We start from the raw sequence: 4,128 nt of genomic DNA, 5'->3' as shown, positions 1-4,128 counted from the left end.
TTGCTGGAGCCTGCTGCTGAAAGAAACTAGGACAGAGAAGAGAAACTTAAGAGCAGAGGTTTGGGTCCAACAGAGAGCTCCCCAGGCCAGCCATGGATGGGATGGGCAACGTGGTCTTCAACTTCCGCAGGTCCCTGCAGCACACAGGCCACCACTCTCTGGATGATCTTCAGCAAGCACAGCCTGAGGTGCTATGAAAGACCATTTGGAGATGGAGCAGAGGTTTGGAGCCCTCTGACAAAGCCTGAGCTTCTGGTGTCCCAGCTTGTCAAGGTTTAAGCTGGGCTGGCCACTAAAAGAATGACAGATGTTTTCTTAACCCCTCTGTCCCCAGAAGGGGAAGGGAGAGAGAATAAGCGAGAGAGACTCACGGGTTGAGAAAAAAAATGAAACAGCTTTAATGAAACATTAACAATAAAAAGAAAAGGCAATAATATTAATAAGAAGACAATGAAATATATACAAATGTATACAAAATCAATATCGAGCTCCCAGGATGACGATCACATCGCTGGCAGGCACTGGGAAAGTCCCAGACCGGACTCAGCAGCAGATGGGAACGGGATTCAGGAACACACGGATCAGAGTCAAAGGCAGAAGAATGGACAGAGTCCTCCTCGGACACCAGCCGTTGAAGAAAAGACGGCTGACCCCTTTGATCCCTCAGCTTTATACTGAGCATGAGGCAGATGGGATGGAATACCCTGTTGGTCAGTTTTGGGTCACCTGTCCTGTGTGCTCCTCCCCGCAGGTGGGACACCTCTATGCTTTTCCACTTCTGACCCTCCAACAGGGCAAATAACAACGTTAGCTGGCCTTGGGTGTTATAGGAATAACATGCATACCATGCCTTAGTATTAACTATAAACATCAGAGGTTATCACTGCTTGAAGCACAGACACTGTCTGAAAAACACACCATTACTTTCAGACAATGCAAACAGTTAGAAGAGACTTAACTGAAAAGTAAAATTGCTGAAAAGAAAATTGGTTTTGTTCTACCTCAAGCCAGGACACAGCTCTAGAAATCACACCCAGTTGTAAGCTTAAGTCATGGGCAGATGCAGCAAGGATTTTCCCTTCTCTCCCCTTCCCAACGGGACAGGGTGCTGCCTTCATCCCCACATGGCTCATCTCCCAGCAAGTCCTTACAAACACCCTCAAAGAGACGAAGAAATCAGAGTGGGAGAAGCCAGGCAGAATAACGTACTTCCAGTCCATGATGGCTGGGACACTAAAAAAGGTCGTCACGCCACAGTCACAGCCCTGTCTCCAGAACATCACCCAAATCTTCGCATTAGAAGCAGAGGATGCCCTGTGGGATATATTCCCCACACACAAGGCACTGCAAGACCTGGCTCCTTTCCTATTTATTTGTTGTGATATGAACTTTGACTACTGTTACACTGTCCTCAAACTCCAGGCGAAGGCGGTGAAGCTGATAACGCATAACAGCACCATAGGTGCTGTCTGGGGGAAATCTGAGACTCCTGAAGGGATACAGAGGGCAGCTGGAATTTGCTGGTAGGATGATGCTCTCGTCACTAAGGCCAGGAAGCAGTGCCTTCCCCCATCCCCTCCCTCAGATGTGAACAGGGGGAACAGCAATAGGAATTGGAATGGGAATGGGAATAGGAATGGGAATGAATATGGGTGTTTTACCCTCCACATCGTCAGCTACTCCACAGCATTTGAGGAGTAACTGCCACTGCACACCCCACTGGAAACACGTGCTAAAGTTTACACACATGGAAATAAACGCTAAGGTAGATAAAGGGTTAACACAGCCTTTTTTTTGCCATTACCACTACTTGTTTTCAGCGCCTGATTCAACACCTGATTGCATCCAGCTCAACAACTGACTGCAATACTGGGGCAATATTGTCTCTGGGAATCAATGACTCTGGGCAGACACAGTTGGACTCCATTGGACTGTGAAGTCTTCAAAACATAACATTTGTGTTATATTAGCCACGAGGTGGGCTAAAGACTTCCCTGTTGCCAGCTTGTGAAGGCTCAGCTCAGAAATTGAGCACAATTGTGGAGATAACTCAGGGGGGGCCTATTTCTGTGGCTCCGGTTTGGCTATCATCTCCTTTGTTCAGGAGTCAAACCAAAGATGTGCATGGAAATAAGTGCAAGAGAAAATATTTCTAGTTTTATATTGCTCTCATTTCTACTTTTCAAGATCTTGAAAGCCCTGAAGGTGTGTTCCCAGGAATAACATGGTCAGTGTGGGGCCAGTGTTTGCGAAGGGTTCTGCAAGGCTCCGGACGCCCCCACCGTGTGAAACACCAGCTTGACTCGCAGGCGGTGTCACTGTCTTCTGGGGAGTTGAGTGACAGAATCAGGCCACACCTCGAAAAGAAGTACATTGCTGCCAAAGCCTAACTCCCCATCTTTGAAACTCACAAAGGAGTCCTCAAAATCCTGACCCTTTTTTTTTTTTTAAATCTATGCATCCGTGCATTTGTGGTTTTGTTGCAGAGCCTGTAGGGTAACCTTAGATCACATTTGTAACATCTTCTTCACAACCAGGAGATCATATTCTATATGATAGTCAGTGCAGCTTCCCAAAATGCCAGCTATCATGGGACTTGCAGGACTATCATGAGAGCTGGCACCAGTATTATGTATGGTCCCACAGGGCACAGGCTGGCTACGCTTGTCATGTACCCGCTATTGAGCACGTCAGCATTTTGGAGGAGTGAAATAAAGCCCCAGTCTGAAAATCTACTGATAAATAACAAAATGCTTAGAACTGAGAAATGGGAAAGAGGAGATGCACATTTTCATCCCTTTGTTTACCCTCTCCGTGCCACAGCATTACGTGTGCAGTCGCTGCTATGCCGAGGATTTGGGGGTTTACCCCCTACTCTGCAGGAGGATGCTCACCAGCAGGGTAAAAAAGAGCGGACCGAGGAGGAGAGAGATGGGCAGGCAGCAGATGGACCAAGATCTTCTTGCTGTCAGTGGAGTTCTCAGATTTGCTCTCCTCCCCCTCGGACCTGCCTGTGATCTGTCATTCAGGGGTAACGGCCCCAAAATGTGAGGCCTCGAAGCAAGCCAGTTTCAGGCACCAACAGCGTATCTTTGCCAAGGAAATAGTTACGAATACTGGTGGGCTTTACAATACCAGCGTGCAACAAAACAAGTATCTTGAGCACAGCAAAGCATTCACCATTTGCATACTGGTCCCTAACCATTCACAGAGCAGTGCTTGCCCCCTTCTTTCCACGCTGCCGCAACAGCTGCCACCGCAGGAGCAGACAGGACATCGGCAAATGTCCCCACCAGCACTCCAGGAGAAGCAATGTGGGCCAGCGTGGGGTGGGAGGGACATTGTGGTTAGCTCACATGCCAATTCTGTGCTGGAAAAGGGGGTTCCCACTGTTGTCCCAAATCTGGGGTTTTTTTAACCTGGTGTGCAGGAAGCCGATGTACACACAGAGGTGAGATATTTGTTTAATTTATTTCTGCGCAGAGATGGGTGCTAGGTGGTTCATCCACAAAACTAGCATGCCTCAGCTGGCACACTGTAAAGCATTTATACCTTTCGAGCAACAGTTTCTGTGCCTTCTCTCTACTCAGTGTCACAGGGTCCTCCTTTTTAATACATACGCTCCGTGAGGAGGGGGGCTCTTGTTAGCAGGGGTCTTTTTTTTTTTCCTGAGGGCGGGCTTTTTATTGTATTAATTAGGACAGTTCAAGTGACATCCTCTTTGGCCTTGTTAGCAATTCTGTTCCCTTTATAAGGGAATATCTTGGTGTTCCCTTATTTTGGCCAATTTATCCTGTTCTTTCTCCAGGGCCGCATCTGCACAGCGGTTCACTGTACCTTCTCCTTCTACTATTTCTCCGGCACCACCACGGCCCAGCACCGGCTTCCAGCAGCTCCGGTGGGGCACCCTGATGAGGGAGCATCATCCCAAACCCCATCCCCTCCTCCTTCCCGCTGTTTTTTCCCCGGTGCCGCCCACCAGGGAGCCCCGGGGAGTTGGGGGGGACACACTCACCCACGACCACCCCCTTCCCTCCTTTCCCCCCCACGCCACGTGGGACCAGTTCCCCCACGTCCCTCCCACCCACCCCCATCGGGCTGCCACGCGTGGCCATCCCCGGAGGGGCT

This window comes from Charadrius vociferus, unplaced genomic scaffold, assembly GCF_000708025.1.
Source record: "Charadrius vociferus isolate BGI_N301 unplaced genomic scaffold, ASM70802v2 scaffold62, whole genome shotgun sequence".
NCBI classification, from domain to species: domain Eukaryota; kingdom Metazoa; phylum Chordata; class Aves; order Charadriiformes; family Charadriidae; genus Charadrius; species Charadrius vociferus.
The sequence above is the reverse complement of the archived record's forward strand: the minus strand, read 5'-3'. Positions refer to the sequence as shown.